Source organism: Salvelinus alpinus, chromosome 6, assembly GCF_045679555.1.
Source record: "Salvelinus alpinus chromosome 6, SLU_Salpinus.1, whole genome shotgun sequence".
NCBI classification, from domain to species: Eukaryota; Metazoa; Chordata; class Actinopteri; order Salmoniformes; family Salmonidae; genus Salvelinus; species Salvelinus alpinus.
This window is the reverse complement of record NC_092091.1, coordinates 60,950,757-60,968,546: the sequence shown is the minus strand read 5'-3', so window position 1 is coordinate 60,968,546 and position 17,790 is coordinate 60,950,757. Positions and strand designations below refer to the sequence as shown.

At 44.0% G+C, this 17,790-nt stretch overlaps 1 protein-coding gene across 3 annotated transcripts in view; it reads left to right on the top strand.

Moving 5' to 3' along the window:
* Positions 1–9,038: 9,038 nt before the first annotated feature.
* LOC139579080 (bifunctional UDP-N-acetylglucosamine 2-epimerase/N-acetylmannosamine kinase-like) overlaps positions 9,039–17,790 on the top strand; it is a 42,255-nt gene continuing 33,503 nt past the window's right edge. Inside the window, exons 1-3 of one of the 3 annotated variants that reach the window (XM_071407322.1) lie at positions 9,039–9,781; positions 11,202–11,274; positions 12,431–12,519. The gene's annotated coding sequence lies outside the window, so the exon portion shown is untranslated. The remainder of the gene's footprint in view (positions 9,782–11,201; positions 11,275–12,430; positions 12,520–17,790) is intronic. The other 2 variants (XM_071407321.1, XM_071407320.1) reach the window with 2 other exon arrangements.

The following is a 17,790-nucleotide window of genomic DNA, read 5'->3' as shown; positions in this document are numbered from 1 at the left end:
TAATAATAATCACAGTGGTTGTAGAGGGTGTAACAGGTCAGCATCTCAGGAGTAAATGTCAGTTGGCCTTTCATAGCCGATCATTCAGAGTATCTCTACCGCTCCTGCTGTCTCTAGAGAGTTGAAAACAGCAGGTCTGGGACAAGTAGCACGTCCGGTGAACAGGTCAGGGTTCCATAACCGCAGGCAGAACAGTTGAAACTGGAGCAGCAGCACGTCCAGGTGGACGGGGGACAGCAAGGAGTCATCAGGCCAGGTAGTCCTGAGGCATGGTCCTAGGGCTCAGGTCCTCCGAGAGAGAGAAAGAACGAAAGAAAGAGAGAAAGAGAGAAAGAAAGAGAGAAAAAGAGAGAGAATTAGATACTTAAATTCACACAGGACACCGGATAAGACAGGAGAAGTGCTCCAGATATAACAGACTGACCCTAGGCCCCCGACACATAAACTACTGCAGCATAAGTACTGGAGGCTGAAACAGGAGGGGTCGGGAGACACTGTGGCCCTGTCCGACGATACCCCCATACAGGGCCAAACAGGCAGGATATAACCCCACCCACTTTGCCAAAGCACAGCCCCCACACCAATAGAGGGATATATTCAACCACCAAATTACCATCCTGAGACAATGCAGAGTATAGCCCACGAAGATCTCCCCCACGGCACAACCCAAGGGGGGGCGCCAACCCGGACAGGAAGATCACGTCAGTGACTCAACCCACTCAAGATAGCCTACAGAGAGGAGGTGAGGGCACTCGGAGTGTGGTGTCAGGAAAACAACCTCTCACTCAACGTCAACAAAACAAAGGGGATGATCATGGACTTCAGGAAACAGAAGAGGGAGCACCCCCCTATCTACATTGACGGGACAGCAGTGGAGAAGGTGGAAAGTTTTAAGTTCCTCGGCGTACACATCACGGACAAACTGAAATGGTCCACCCACACAGACAGTGTGGTGAAGAAGGCACAACAGCGCCTTTTCAAACTCAGAAGGCTGAAGAAATTTGGCTTGTCACCTAAAACCCTCAAACTTTTACAGATGCACAATTGAAAGCATCCTGTCGGGCTGTATCACTGCCTGGTATGGCAACTGCACCGACCACAACCGCAAGGCTCTCCAGAGGTTGGTGTGGTCTGCACAACGCATCACCGGGGGGAAACTACCTGCCCTCCAGGATACCTACAGCACCCGATGTCACAGGAATGCCAAAAAGATAATCAAGGACAACAACCACCCGAGCCACTGCCTGTTCACCCTGCTACCATCCAGAAGGCGAGGTCAGTACAGGTGCATCAAATCTGGGACCGAGAGACAGAAAAACAGCTTCTATCTCTAGGCCATCAGACTTTTAAACAGCCATCACTAACACAGAGAGGCTGCTGCCTACATACAGACTCAAAATCATTGGCCACTTTAATAAATGGATCACTAGTCACTTTAAATAATGCCACTTTAATAATGTTTACATATCTTACATACTCATTTCATATGTATATACTGTATTTTATACCATCTATTGCATCTTGCCTATGCCGCTCGGCCATGGCCCATCCATATATTTATATGAACATATTCTTATTCCATCCTTGTAGATTTATGTGCATAAGGTAGTTGTTGTGGAATTGTTGGATTACCTGTTAGATATTACTGCACTGTCAGAACTAGAAGCCCAAGCATTTCCCTACACTCGCATTGCAGATGACACAACAGTGGAAGGCCTGATCACCGACAACGACGAGACAGCCTATAGGGAGGAAGTCAGAGACCTGGCCGGGTGGTGCCAGAATAACAACCTCTCCCTCAACGTAACCAAGACTAAGGAGATTATTGTGGACTACAGGAAAAGGAGGACCGAGCACGCCCCATTCTCATCGACGGGGCTGTAGGTTGAGGGTTGAGAGCTTCAAGTTCCCTGGTGTCCACATCAACAACAAACTAGAATGGTCCAAACACACCAAGACAGTCGTGAAGAGGGCACGACAAAGCCTATTCCCCCTCAGGAAACTAAAAAGATTTGGCATGGGTCCTGAGATCCTCAAAAGGTTCTACAGCTGCAACATCGAGAGCATCCTGACTAATTGCATCACTGCCTGGTACGGCAACTGCTCGGCCTCTGACCGCAAGGCACTACAGAGGGTAGTGCGTACGGCCCAGTGCATCACTGAGGCTAAGCTGCCTGCCATCCAGGACCTCTACACCAGGCGGTGTCAGAGGAAGGCCCTAAAAATTGTCAAAGACCCCAGCCACCCAAGTCATAGAGTATTCTCTCTACTACCGCATGGCAAGTGGTACCGGAGTGCCAAGTCTAGGACAAAAAGGCTTCTCAACAGTTTTTACCCCCAAGCCATAAGACTGCTGAACAGGTAATCAAATGGCTACCCGGACTATTTGCATTGTGCTACTCTCTGTTTATCATATATGCATAGTCACTTTAACTATACATTCATGTACATACTACCTCAATTGGTCCGACCAACCAGTGCTCCCGCACCGGGCTATCTGCATTGTGTCCCACCACCCGCCAACCTCTCTTTTTACGCTACTGCTACTCTCTGTTCATCATATATGCATAGTCACTTTAACCATACCTACTGTACATACTACCTCAATCAGCCTGACTAACCGGTGTCTGTATGTAGTCTCGCTACTTTTATAGCCTCGCTACTGTATATAGCCTGTCTTTTTACTGCTGTTTTATTTCTTTACTTACCTATTGTTCACCTAATACCTTTTTTTCACTATTGGTTAGAGCCTGTAAGTAAGCATTTCACTGTAAGATCTACACCTGCTGTATTCAGCGCACGTGACAAACTTTGATTTGATTTGATTAACATCTGCTAACCATGTGTATGTGACCAGCCCAGACAACAGGGAGGGAGCTGGGCGAAGGAAACAGCCCAGACAACAGGGAGGGAGCTGGGCGAAGGAAACAGCCCAGACAACAGGGAGGGAGCTGGGTGAAGGAAACAGCACAGACAACAGAGAGGGAGCTGGGTGAAGGAAACAGCCCAGACAACAGGGAGGGAGCTGGGTGAAAGAAACAGCCCAGACAACAGGGAGGGAGCTGGGTGAAGGAAACAGCCCAGACAACAGGGAGGGAGCTGGAAAGTGTCCAAAGTGCTGCATCCAGTACAGAGAGCTGGGGATGTTCTGTAGATTGCGACCCGACTCCCGTTCCTAGACTACTCTGAGGCAGCCAGATCATTTTCTTAGCCCTCCAACCCCACCCCCATACCAAATGGCCCCTACCCTCCTCTCTCTTTCACACATTACACACCCCCTTTCACTCCGGGTTTTTAAGAGAAAGCATTTGTGTATGACGTTGGATGTGTGTTGCTCCTGAAGGGTTTTGGGTTCTTCTAATTAGCGCAGTGAGGGATCTTTGGCTGAAAGCAATGTTAACTCGATTAGTAGAGGGAGTACTCTGTGTGTGATACAGAAAGTCTTGGTGCCAAATGTGAATATTAGCACCGATGTGGAACCCAACTGGCTTCCGCTCCTTGCTGCTGTGCATAGGGAAAATGCCCTCGCAAAATCATGCTTCAGTAAACTAGTGGAACACCGTTCAGGTTTTTTCTTTCTCCGTGTATACTCATGCTGTTACCTTTTGATCTTTGCATGCACATCAATGCTGGTTTGATTAAGCCATAATTCTGTGATGACTTGCGAAATAATACCTCAGAGAGACTGCAACTGTACTCCTCCCCCCATTTTGTCAGAGTGTTTCTGAACGGTCTATGTCGTAACCTCTCCCTGCATTGCCATGACAAAAAGCCTATTGTACTCTGTTAAAACACAGATCCAGTCCAAATGCCTTTTAACGCTCAGTGATATTCATCACTCGTCATCAGAACCCTCTAGATCCATACCCAAAGGCCTCCGTCACGAACAAAAATATCCATCCTCACAAAAGGTATCCATCCACCATCTTAGTTTTTTCCCCAATGAGCATTGAATAACATGGTTCTAGATTAGCTAACTCTGCAGAAAGAGACAATCTGGGGGCCACAGTATATGCCCTGTATTGATTAAAGGCTGTTGATCGATACTGCACGGTTGATGGTTAGTAGTTTTATGAGGGGCAGTCATGCCGTCCCACTTTGTTTTATGGACCCCCTCGCCCTCTGCTGACCCAGCACTCTTTACAGGCTCTGGCTAGGGGCCAAGCAGGGGGAGGCAGACAGGAAGGCAGGCTGGGGGAAACAGACCAGTCAGGGAGACCAGGTAGGCGGGGGGAGACAGACCAGACAGACAGGCAGGGAAGTATACGCAGGGAAGGAGGCAGGACAGAAAGGCTGGAGGAGGCAGACCAGAGAGACAGGCAGACAGACAAGCAGGCAGACAGACAGGCAGGCAGAAAGGCAGGGGGTGCGGGGGCATGTCTTCAGTTCAGCCTCCTAACATCCTCTGGAGTTCAATGGCAGAGGGAACATTTGATATTGTGTTCATTGTTTACTAAGGGCTTTGTTTGTTCTCTCTCTGTGTCCTCGTAGAACAGTGAGCTTTTATTCTGTAGTGTTTGAGTAGTGCTTTGCTGTTACTGTGTCCCTCATCGACTGTGAGTCATATATTGAAAAGAGATGTACAGTCAAACTGTTATTTTGTTATAACAATGATATTAACATATCCGTGTAAACATTTGTGTATAACATTCTGTGGTTGAATAGGAGTTGTGTGGGTGGTAAAGGTGGATCTAAATCAGTTTGCATTTTCACAATCATTTTGAGGAGAGATTTGTTTTGTTCTGTTCTGTTCTATGCTGCTGTCTCCTGACGACTCCACACAGACCGTGTGTTGGTGTATTGATGACATGATTTCCAGCTTTGACACACACACACACACACACACACACACACACACACACACACACACACACACACACACACACACACACACACACACACACACACACACACACACACACACACACACGCATACAAGGGCAGGTGCGCACACAAATCACACAAACTGCCAATGCTGGTCTTTCAATCCATGAATACATTTAGTAATACCTTCAAGGGGTCATACATATTTGACAGCTTTAAAGGGTAGGCGAGGGGGAAAACAGTGAGTGACCAGATATATCCGAATCTTCTAAAGATATTTCAGGTCATACCTCTCCTTTAAAAATGATCTCCACTTCAAATGATGCTAGCATATGCAGTACATAAACTATGCCATAACTGACATGCATTGTGTGGTCCACACAGAAATGCCTCCAAGTGTGTGTGTATGACTTTGCAGATATAATGGGTTGCCCTTGAGAGACCTTCACTAGCATTGCAGGGATGATGAAATGCACTCTCTCTTACTGTATTCGCTCTACCTCCCTCCTCTGACCAAACCAGGGAACTGCACCCGAATCAGACGAGCAGTGACCACACCGGCGTTTAAATTGCAGGGGTGGATCGCGGGTGGCAGGCGTACGCCTGAATTGTTGGTCCACACAACCGTATGGGTTGTTCAAACAGCTTCCTTTCTGCTGTAATTACTTAATTCATTATTCAAATTATAAACTGCTTTTAAAGGGGTGAATTGGATGCTATCCTAGCTCCTACCCTGTAACTTATATACAGTTTACCCTACACCTAAAATTGCTGTTAATGGCAAACACTATCCAAATGGTCATGTCAGTTAGTCAACCGACATTTGAAACATAATCCAAATCAAACGTAGATGCCCTGGCTCCTGAGCATAACAGAGCAGAGCTTATTTGTTGTGTTGTACCAAAATAAGTGACAAATATAATAGAAAATACATACATTGTCGATGTAGCCTATCTATTTGGATATTTACCTCGTATTTTTTTCTGACAGATAAGTCCTCCTATAACACAGAGCACTGCATTCCTGTACTGCCCCATAAGCAAACCTGAGTTGAAAGTGGACAGGAAAATGATCTTTTGGCTTGGTTGTTCAATAGTGGTGATGGGGGGGGGGGGGGGGCTGGAGAGGAAACCCAGTGTTGTGGGGGAACCCATGAGTAGTGGAGCTGGATAAGAGAGGGGAATACCAGATAACCTGCCCCTTGTGGACAATGCAGATGTAATAGGGTTGTGTTGTGACGCAGGCCAGTGAAGTAAAGGTCTAATTATAAGACTTTTAAGGGGCGACCTTATAGTCAGCCAGATACTGTGCATACTTCACAAGGCGACTGTTAAGTGAGTCAACCTGGGGACTGGCAGTTCGCTTTGTTTACCTAACGCCCATTGAAAGAGGTGTTTGCAAATAGATAATTTAATCTAAGCGTGCAAAAAAGAAAAATGTGTGCTGTTTGCATGTGTAAAAAGCATGAAATAGTGTGCCAGCTGAAATCAGAGTCAGTTCCAAGGAGCCCATTGCAGCAGTGTGACAGCCTTTGGTTCATTCAACACTTACCTGGACAAGTCCCCGGGGTAGCGCTGTTCTTTCATGATGTCTGGGGTTGAGTGGCGGGGGGTAGGGAGGGGTGTTGGGAAGAAGGAGTGTCTGCATTCTGGTCTCTATGCACGTCCTACTGCGTCACACAACCCGCCCCCTCCATCACCCCCCTACCTCTCTCTCTCCCCTCTTCTCTCTCACTTTGCAGCTCTCAAGGCTTAACACCAGTCAGCTCTTATGCAATCCAGCCCTCATTTGTGGAAATAGCCCTGCAATGCAGCAGTTATAAAATAGCAAGCCGCACTGCTGCTGTTGGGTTGTGCTCAGGATGGGGACTGAGAGATGTGCTCAGTGAAGTGGCTGCAAGCGAGAGAGCGAGGTTCAGCACACAGTAGCTGTGTTTAAAGAGGGGAGATTGAACACTCAGAGAAGAAAGTCCTTGAGAAATAACCGTATTTTTCAAATCTTCAGTTTTTCTGAAGGCTAATTCATTGCTGCCTTTGATGACTGTATGCAAGCATGCAGATTTGCAGAATTAAGAAACGTCATAATGGAGAAAGAGTTGATCAGACATTTGATTGAATATCTACCCTAAGAGGACCAAAATAACTTGAAAGGTGTCGTAGCAGAGGTAGCCTGGTAGTTAGTTCGCTGAGCTACATGCTCTCATTTGCCTGATGGGTAACCTTGCCTGAGACCTGAAGCTCATAGAGATAACACTTAGACTTTAGCTTAGCGGGATATTATGAGTTGTGTGACAACCATAGACCGGTGAGGACCAACATTTGATACACAGCCTGTTCAATGAAACTCATCCAGGCCAGTGGTAGTCATTGATTAAAGAAACATTTCAGAGAAATAGCTCCATCAACTGGCAATGAGAATCCTTCAGAAACTAGAAAAGGTACATTTTCTGAAGAAAATATATGTGTTCTTGCTTCAGCTTTTACTACATGTTTTAGATACAGTGTATATAGTCTAGTTAGATGAGTTGTAAGTATTGGTCTAGATTAGAGCTAGCCTGGTCCCAGATCTGTTTGTGATTTTGCCAACTCCACTGCTGTCATTGTCAAGCCATACATACACTACCGTTCAAAAGTTTTAGAGCACCTACTCATTCAATGTTCTTTCTTTATTTTGACTATTTTCTACATTGTAGAATAATAGTGAAGACATCAAAACTATGAAATAACACATATGGAATCATGTAGTAACCAAAAAAAGTGTTGAACAAATCAAAATATATTTTATATTTGAGATTCTTCAAAGTAGCTACCCTTTGCCTTGATGACAGCTTTGCACACTCTTGGCATTCTCTCAACCAGCTTCATGAGGTAGTCACCTGGAATGCATTTCAATTAACAGGTGTGCCTTCTTAAAAGTTAATTTGTGGAATTTCTTTCCTTCTTAATGCATTTGAGCCAATCAGTTGTGTTGTGACAAGATAGCGGTGGTATACAGAAGATAGCCCTATTTGGTAAAAATACCAAGTCCATATTATGACAAGAACAGCTCAAATAAGCAAAGAGAAACGACAGTCCATCATTACTTTAAGACATGAAGGTCAGTTAATACGAAACATTTCAAGAACTTTGAAAGTTTCTTCAAGTGCAGTCGCAAAAACCATCAAGCGCTATGATGAAACTGGCTCTCATGAGGACCACCACAGGAATGGAAGACCCCGAGTTGCTTCTGCTGCAGAGAATAAGTTCATTAGAGTTACCAGCCACAGAAATTGCAGCTCAAATAAATGCTTCAGAGTTCAAGTAATAGACACATCTCAACATCAACTGTTCAGAGGAGTCAAATTGCTGCAAAGAAACCACTACTAAAGGACACCAATAAGAAGAAGACACTTCTTGGGCCAACAAACACGAGCAACGGACATTAGACCAGTGGAAATGTATCCTTTGGTCTGGAGTCGAAATTGGAGATTTTTGGTCCTATGATTGAGTGTAGTCTGGCCCAGGGGTGTGAAGGTGAACGGAAAGGCACTGGAGCGACGAACCACCCTTGCTGTCTGCCTGGTCGGTTCCCCTCTCTCCACCAGGAGAACGGGGAACGCTATTACGGGGGCTGAGTCACTGGCTTACTGGTACTCTTCCATCCCGCTCCTAGGAGGGGTGCGTCACTTGAGTGGGTTGAGTCACTCACGTGATCTTCCTGTCCGGGTTTGGCGCTCTCCTCGGGTTGTGCCATGGGGGAGATCTTCATGGGCTAAACTCAGTCTTGTCTCAGGGTAGTAAGTTGGTGGTTTGAAGATATCCCTGTAGTGGTGTGGGGGCTGTGCTTTGGCAAAGTGGGTGGGGTTATATCCTGCCTGGTTGGCCATGTCTAGGGGTATCGCTGGACGGGGCCACAGTGCCTCCTGTCTCAGCCTCCAGTATTTATGCTGCAATAGTTTGTGTGTCGGGGGGGCTAGGGTCAGTCTGTTATATCTGGAGTATTTCTCCTGTCTTATCTGGTGTCCTGTGTGAATTTCAGTATGCTCCTTCTAATTCTCTCTCTCCCTCTCCCCTCCCAGAGTACCTGAGCCCTAGGACCATGCCTCAGGACTACCTAGCCTGATGACTCCTTGCTGTCCCCAGTCCACGTGGTCGTGCTGCTGCTCCAGTTTCAACTGTTCTGCCTGCGGCTATGGAACCCTGACCTGTTCACCGGACGTGCTACCTTGTCCCGGATCTGCTGTTTTCACCGCTCTCTCTCTACCGCATCTGCTGTCACTAATTCGTAATGCTCAGCTATGAAAAGCCAACTGACATTTACTCCTGAGGTGCTGACCTGTTGCAGCCTCTACAACCACTATGATTATTATTTTTATTTGATCCTGCTGGTTATCTATGAACGTTTTAACATCTTGGCCATGTACTGTTATAATTTCAACCCTGCACAGCCAGAAGAGGACTGGCCACCCCTCAGAGCCTGGTTCCTCTCTATGGTTCTTCCTAGGTTCCCGCCTTTCTAGAGTAATACCTAGCAACCGTGCTTCTACATCTGCATTGCTTGCTGATTTTGGGTTTTAGGCTGGGTTTCTGTGTAACACTTTGTGACATTTGCTGATGTGAAAAGGGCTTTATAAATACATTTGATTGATTGCTAGCTAACTAGCAAGCTAACACACAGTGTCGCCAACTAGCCTCCCGCCTGCTGTACTAATAACCAGTAAACAGTGTCCTTCTCCCAAGTCTGTCGGGCAATTTTTTCGCGCTGTTCCGTTAACGAAGGCAGGTGTTTGAAGTATGTTTTTTAAGATTTCGCGCACAAGAGTAATATATGCACGAGTAATGTTCAATTAGTTTGAGTAGCTAATCCTAGCCTCTGACTCATAAGTACCCGGGACCATTTCACTTTCACGCAAGCCCACATATGAAAGAGACATGATGAGAGCCATTGCATGAGATTAAGAAGATCCGCTTGAATAAAGGTAGGTAAAGTTAATTTAGTGCAACGTTCACGCTTCATAGTGCATGCCAGCGATAGCTTGGTGGTACCTAGCTAGCCAACTTTGATCTAGCTACATAGCTAGCTAACGTTAGCGGAACAACACTTTTGGTTAGAGTTATCTAGCTAACGCAAGATGGACAAGACACACAGGGTGGGCACCCAGACACACATATTGTGTTCAGTTATAACAAACTTCGCTATTTAGTTAATGTAATATGCGCATTTTCACTATGAATCACAAAGGTAGTTAGCCTAGTTGAAAGTTAGCTGAAGTTAGCACACGTGAGCTAGCTGGCTAGTATACCGATAGTTATCTAGCTAGCTAGCAAGTAGGCAAGGTAACACTACTAGCCAGATAATCGTCATATCATACATAGATAACGTTACTAGTAGCCAACTGTCTAATTTAGCAAACGTTAAATGTGTCATTGTTTGCTAAGTAATCCGTGTGAATAAAAGCGGGTTGAGCTAACTAGCTATCCCGCTAACGACGTTACAAGCATCAGTTAGATAGCTAACTGCTAATAGCTTGTTAGCAACAGAACCGGGCCACCATCACTTGCTGATTTAGGCGAACTTTTTAAGCTAATAGGTATGTAGCGAGATAACGTTAGCTACTTTTATCAACTGAAACTGACTTTGATATGGCAAGGCTGACTATACAAAAATGTATATTCAAACTACAAATGAACAGTTAGCCTAAAATGTATTTCCTAGCAAGTTTATTCTAGCTAGCTAATATACTGTATCATTGAAATAGCTACATTGTAAATAGCTAGAATAGTTAGACCTTTCATGAGAAATATAACGTTATAGTTAGTTAAAACTGGCTAATTCTCTTTACCTACATCTGAGTTCAGCAATGCCCATTACACTATTATTTAATGTACATTTGTGCCGTGAATTTATAGATGGAGGAATGTGGGCTGGCTATTAGAGAATACAGTAGATTTGTGTTTGTTGCATCAGGTGTGGAATCAAATATTTTGTCCCACCACCTACCTACTGTATGTACATCAAAGTACATTCTTAGTATCACTCTATTTACCAGTGGGTGGCGCAATTTCACTATGAGCAACACGTTATTTTCATAAACTGCCTTTGGATTTGACAGTATATAATACAGATGTACAGTATAATATAAATAGACTAGGATCTGTCTTTGATTAGGTACGAAATAAACGTGTTATGCAGGCCTATATCTAGACTACACAATCTTGGAGACATGCCCTTTATATCCTAATCAGACAGCTCCAAATGTTCTGAAAACACCAGCCTGAGAGTTGTAGGAAGTCAAAACAAAAAGGCAATGACTATCGGCTGCTACAGAATCAGAGTTCACAGGATGTCTACAATACAACAGTGAATAATCCGTGTGTGCTCTGTCCTTTTACATCCAGTCTGGCGTCAACCACTATCAACATATGAGAATAGTCCATTGAGTATCAAGTCTAGTGACCATCAACCCGCACCGTGAGTATCAAAAACACTGGAAATCAGTTTTCAAACAATTATGCTGCCTCGAGGTCACATTGCAAAGTGGTGGGTGACGTGCTGTTAGTCAACGGTAGGCAGGCTATAGACTATGCATCCGAATGGGAGGCGCGCTTTACGAGTTGAGATTGATAGATAAAAATAGTTCCTTTTTAAATCGTGTCCACAACTTTTTAACGCGATTCTATTTAGAAATGTTTTTTGTTGCGCAATGACTGAGTTTACAAAAGCAGGTTTCACTTCATAGTCTACAGGCTTTTTGAGGCGCTACTATCGCGCTGTCTGACAGGTGGTAGGTAGGCTATAGACTCTGTATGCTGTGATATTTAAGATGCATGACCACAAACAAAAATACCCACGAGCCAATTTGATTCCAAAATGTATGCAAATTGACCTATAGACCGATAAACATGACTGGTCAAATTTATTCTCGCCGCCGATTAACTGTTAACATCTCTAATCGCTCACCATTACAATAACATTTTGGGAGGGTATGATATTTATGCCTCTAACGTTCTCACTCCGCATGATCAACGTTTCATTCAGGACGCTCCGTAGCCAATGTAGCATCTACATTAATATAGAAGTGTTTAGAAACATTATATTCCCATATACAATAAAATGGACCTCAAAATGTCAACACATTATTTACCGTTCATTTCTATTGGGCCACAATTAATCTGAAACACAACCAAAACAGCAAATGCATCCAACAAGTTTGTAGAGTCACACGCTTGATGTAATCATTGCGTGCAAGGAATATAAGGAATATGGGACAACATACTAAACATTTGACTACTTTAATACACATAAGTGAATTTTGCCCAATACTTTTGGTCCCCTTAAATGGGAGGGACTATGTACAAAAATGCTGTAATTTCTAAACAGTTCACCCGATATGGATGATAATACACTCAAATTAAAGCTGACAGTCTGCACTTTAACCTCCATAGTCATTATATAATTTAAAATCCAACGTACTGGAGTACAGAGCAAAAACAACAAATAGGTCACTGTCGGAGCTTACTGTAACTATCACATGTTAATATACCTTGCCTAATCGTGATCTATGTTTGGGCTAGGCGATGTGGTAGGATTATTAATATCCTATGCAAGCAATGTTCTCCCTATATAGATGGAGAATGGCGGTGTCTGTGCAAACAGTGTCTATTCAGTGTCCTCGGCTTGGACCAGGATGGATAAGAGGATGTAAACAGACAGCAGGTGAATGGGTCCAAAAATCGTTTTTTTTTTTTCTGGTTGCTTATCAAAGATTGCTTGCTAACTCCTTGATCCTGCTTTGTAATATACCCCTCAGGTTGTATCATTGCACCGTTCCAACCGGTCCCTCAAACCTGGTAAAATAAGGGTTAAAAATAATAATTTCAAACACTTGGGGGGGAATAAATCTCCTTAATCAGACGTGGCAGCTTCCCATCTGGACTATGATAGTTACACAAAGGAAGGCCAAGGACTCTGGATTTAAGCCTAAACAAACAAGGACCAATCGAAAGACACCCTGAAGATGGCAGAGATTGCAAGAAGCCACAAGTACATCTTGGAGGAGTTGGGGAGGAGCTAAAGTCTTTACATTTGTTCTTTTATGAGTAAGATTTATAATAACCTTAGTAGTAGGGAGACAAATCAAACGGGTACTATGGTGCAGTAGACCCATCAAACGGGTACTATGGTGCAGTAGACCCATCAAACGGGTACTATGGTGCAGTAGACCCATCAAACGGGTACTATGGTGGAGTAGACCCATCAAACGGGTACTATGGTGCAGTAGACCCATCAAACGGGTACTATGGTGCAGTAGCCACATCAAACGGGTACTATGGTGCAGTAGACAAATCAAGTGGGTACTATGGTGCAGTAGACACATCAAACGGGTACTATGGTGCAGTAGACAAATCAAGTGGGTACTATGGTGCAGTAGACACATCAAACGGGTACTATGGTGCAGTAGACCCATCAAACGGGTACTATGGTGCAGTAGACAAATCAAACGGGTACTATGGTGCAGTAGACAAATCAAACGGGTACTATGGTGCAGTAGACCCATCAAACGGGTACTATGGTGCAGTAGACCCATCAAACGGGTACTATGGTGGAGTAGACCCATCAAACGGGTACTATGGTGCAGTAGACCCATCAAACGGGTACTATGGTGCAGTAGACACATCAAACGGGTACTATGGTGCAGTAGACACATCAAACGGGTACTATGGTGCAGTAGACAAATCAAACGGGTACTATGGTGCAGTAGACAAATCAAACGGGTACTATGGTGCAGTAGACCCATCAAACGGGTACTATGGTGCAGTAGACCCATCAAACGGGTACTATGGTGCAGTAGACCCATCAAACGGGTACTATGGTGCAGTAGACCCATCAAACGGGTACTATGGTGGAGTAGACCCATCAAGCGGGTACTATGGTGCAGTAGACCCATCAAACGGGTACTATGGTGCAGTAGACCCATCAAACGGGTACTATGGTGCAGTAGACAAATCAAACGGGTACTATGGTGCAGTAGACCCATCAAACGGGTACTATGGTGCAGTAGACCCATCAAACGGGTACTATGGTGCAGTAGACCCATCAAACGGGTACTATGGTGCAGTAGACCCATCAAACGGGTACTATGGTGCAGTAGACCCATCAAACGGGTACTATGGTGCAGTAGACCCATCAAGCGGGTACTATGGTGCAGTAGACCCATCAAACGGGTACTATGGTGCAGTAGACCCATCAAACGGGTACTATGGTGCAGTAGACAAATCAAACGGGTACTATGGTGCAGTAGACCCATCAAACGGGTACTATGGTGCAGTAGACCCATCAAACGGGTACTATGGTGCAGTAGACCCATCAAACGGGTACTATGGTGGAGTAGACCCATCAAGCGGGTACTATGTTGCTGAAATAGACAGTGCTTCCTAAGATGCTGATTAATTCAATGCATTTTAAACGTTGTATGAAGAACACCGAATATTAGAGCTTATCCATACGCGTAAATATGAGCCCAAGCCCCTCAAAAAAGCCAGAATATTTATATATTTTTAGTGCCGTTATACAATACATAGGCTATAGACTACCGCATATTACGCACAGCAGAACTACATAAAAAAAAATCCCATAGATTTAAGTATTTTGGTACATACAGTGCATTCGGAAAGTATTCAGACCCCTTGACTTTTTCCACATTTTGTTACGTAACAGCCTTATTAAAAAATGTTCCCCTCCATCAATCTACACACACTACCCCATAATGACAAAGAAAACACAGGTTTAGATTTGCAAAAAATTCTATCAAATGAAATGACATTTACATAAGAATTCAGACCCTTTTACTCAGTACTTTGTTGAAGCACCTTTGGCAGCGATTAATGACTTGCGTCTTCTTGGGTATGACGCTACAAGCTTGGCACACATGTATTTGGGGAGTTTCTTCCATTCTTCTCTTCAGGTCCTCTCAAGCTCTGTCAGGTTGGATGGAGAGCGTCGCTGCACAGCTATTTTCAGGTCTCTCTAGAAATGTTAGATCGGGTTCAGGCTCTGGCTGGGCCACTCAAGGACATTCAGAGACTTGTTCCGTGGCCACTCCTGCGTTGTCTTGGCTGTGGGCTTAGGGTCGTTGTCCTGTTGGAAGGTGAACCTTCGCCCCAGTCTGAAGTCCTGAGCACTCTGGAGCAGGTTTTCATTATGGATCTCTCTGTATTTTTCTCCATTAATCTTTGCCTCAATCCGGACTAGTCTCCCAGTCCCTGCCGCTGAAAAACATCCCCACAGCAGAATGCTGCCACCACCATGCTTCACTGTAGGGATGGTGCCAGGTTTCCTCCAGACGTGACGCTTGGAATTCAGGCCAAAGAGTTCAATCTTGGTTTCATCAGACCAGAGAATCTTGTTTCTCATGGTCTGAGAGTCTTTAAGTGCCTTTTTGGCAAACTCCAAGCGGGCTGTCATGTGCTTTCTACTGAGGAGTGGCTTCCGTCTACCATAAAGATCTGATTGGTGGAGTGCTGCAGAGATGGTTGCCCTTCTGGAAGGTTCTCCCATCTCCACAGAGGAACTCTGGAGGTCTTTCAGTGACCATCAGGTTCTTACTTACCTCCCTGACAAAGGCCCTTCTCCCCTGTTTGCTCAGTTTGGCTGTGCGGCCAGCTTTATTAAGAGCCTTGGTGGTTCCAAACTTCTTACATTTAAGAATGATAAAGGCCACTGTGTTCTTGGGGACATTCAATGCTGCAGACATTTTTTGGTACCCTTCCCCAGATCTGTGCCTCGACACAATCCTGTCTCGGAGCTCGAAAGACAATTCCTTCGACCTCATGGCTTAGTTTTTGCTCTGTTATGCACTGTCAACTGTGGAACCTTATATAGACAGGTGTTTGCCTTTCCAAATCATGTCCAATCAATTGAATTTACCACAGGTGTACTCCAAGTTGTAGAAACATCTCAAGGATGATCAATGGAAACAGGATGCACCGGAGCCAATTTTGAGTCTCATAGCAAAGGGTCTAAATACTTAGTTAAATAAGGTATTTCTGTTTTATTTTTTATAAATTTGAAAAAATGTCTAAACAAGTTTTCACTTTCATATTATGGAGTAATGTGTGTAAATTTAGATAAAACATTTTTTTTAAATACATTTTAGTATAAGGCTGAAAGTAACAAAATGTGGGAAAAGTCAAGGAGTCCGAATACTCTCCGAATGCACTGTAATTGGTCTACTGCAAAATGAAACAAACTCTAGTAATCGGCTTTGAGTGTGGACAGTATTATTATGCATTCTGTATGGACTGGTTCTTATGCTACGCTCCAAACATTGATTGTGCAGGGCGGCTTACAGAATAGTTAGCCTACAATATATAGTGCAATTTTTATTTGGTCTTCAATAGTAAATGTATATATTTTTATAATTAATAGGCTGACATGACCTTTCTATCTACAGAATATTTCACCACTGTGCTTTCCATCACCACCTCTTGCTCTCCTTCATTCCTTTCTTGAGTGTGCAAAGAGAGGGGCTGTCAACAGGGAAATGTTTAGATGTGAAAACATGTTAATAATATGATTGTTCACAGATTTCACCTGTTTATTTGTTGTGGCTTAAGGGGGGGCAGTCAACCTGATTTAACTCTGTTTTTTAAAATTCAAATTCTTTCATTGCTAAGTGAAAATTATTGTTCTGGCAAATAGGTTCCGGAAAGCAGCAGTTAAGCTCTGATGCCAGCCCTGTTCCTGGTATCAGCTTGTGCCAAGCCTGTTTGTTTTTGCTCCAGTTGTGGAACCTGACTCAGCCCTGAACTATTTCTCAAGTGATGTTTTGGAATTGCCAGTGCAGGGAGTAGTTATTTCAACTCAAATGTATACAACAAAAAAATCGAGATATTGGGCGTGGAAGGAACAATTTGGACAATGGAACAATGGATGGGAGTAGTAGAGCTAGGACTAACGCAGCATGAGGTGAAATCTAGCCTCTTTCTCAAGTGTCATGATGTTGCATCAGAAACGTATCCATAAACATTCCGGTGCTCGCTACGACTAACCTAGTCATTTCCTTTTGCTAGTGTAGCCTATTTTGCGAATTGTTTCTGACACAGGATAGGCCTAGATGTTTCATTCTGGACCACATTTCAAACTGTGTGCTTAGAGCTAACATGGTTCTTGTTGGCTGGATCCATTTAAGTGTATCAATCCACACCCAGTGTGTCAATAGCTCATGCTGAATGAAGTCCTATGTCATGCCTGGAACTCAACTGTTATTACTAAGTATCTGTCTATTGTGAAGTATCTCACTGTACAAATATTAGTAACTATCTCTATTGTTTACTTTACTCAAATGATTAGCCTAATTATCTGTGACTGACTTATGCTGTTCTTTGAACAAGGCTAGTAAAAAATATGTGTTAGTACTACTAGCCTGTGGCGACACCACCAATAACTAGCTAGAAGTGGACTATGGCTAAAGAGAGCGGAGTCCAGGCTAGGTTGATGTTACCTGCTTTTAGTTTAGTTTCACTGTCTTTCTTCTGCACTGTTTTTTTTAGAGGGGAAGACTGCACTGTGAGTTGTTATTTTTGTCATTCTATTTGGTCTAACGTTACTGCTTTATGGGGGGAGGTTAGTTGAGCTTTTATATTTTACTGTGGGTCGGTGAATTTGAAAAGGGCAAGTTTTTCTTTTTGCTAGGTTATAGAAAGGAGCACAGTATTCTCTTTTATAAGTCTAGTAGTATTCCTGGCAGAATTATTGTGTCATGCGTCTGGGATGGAGAATGTGTCATCAAGTTCTTGTCAATTCTTTACTTGCTGGGCCGGATCTATTGTTGTGTTACTACATTGGCCTATGCGTTGTCCTTCCGTTTTGAACAACAATGGAAACTTTATTCAGCACAGAGGAGGCTTTTTGGCTTGAGAGAATTCGGCATTTGTGTACGTGCATGTGTAGAGAGGCGCAGGCTACAGTAAGTGTTTAGGACTTAGG